Raw genomic sequence first — 649 nt, forward strand, 5'->3', positions numbered from 1 at the left:
TTTCTTGAAGTTATCTTCATATAACTTTAGACTGAGTTTTAGGTGTCACCATTTGAAGTAAAATTTTAAAAGTTTGTCAAAAATGTTGTTGTTTAAGTTATTTTTGCGGCAAAAAAGTTGAGCATGTCCATAAGAAGGACTACACTACCCACAATCCCATAGACTGTTTATTAGAAGTGGAATTGGTGATTTTGGGTTTGGTTTCAGGACAGTTAGCCACCAGGGGGCGACTCTGGTATTTAGCTTAGATTATTGACTTAATTTTAAAAGAAATTTGAAAACATATTCCCAAGAAGTTAATGTCTCACTCACTAGTTTCAGCTCTTCTTCAATTGAATGTGATGACAGTTTTGTTATTTACATTCACATTCAGTGGAAAAAAAGATCAATTATGACAAATGTGAGTGTGATTGACGGCTGTATCGTCCAATAGGAGCCTGAATAATGTTCGTAAAACACTGACATGGTGCCGGTGAAAATCACCAGAAAACATCTCACGTGTTGGACGTCTTGTAACAGCCGTAAAATCTGAAGACACCCACAACTGTCAGAAGAACAAGATCGGGACCCAAATCTGGCCAATTATCTTTCAGTGTGGGGCGGGGCTTTAGGTGAAGATCAGGAAATAAAAAATTGATAACAGCACCGA

Source organism: Solea senegalensis, linkage group LG14, assembly GCF_019176455.1.
Source record: "Solea senegalensis isolate Sse05_10M linkage group LG14, IFAPA_SoseM_1, whole genome shotgun sequence".
NCBI lineage: Eukaryota > Metazoa > Chordata > Actinopteri > Pleuronectiformes > Soleidae > Solea > Solea senegalensis.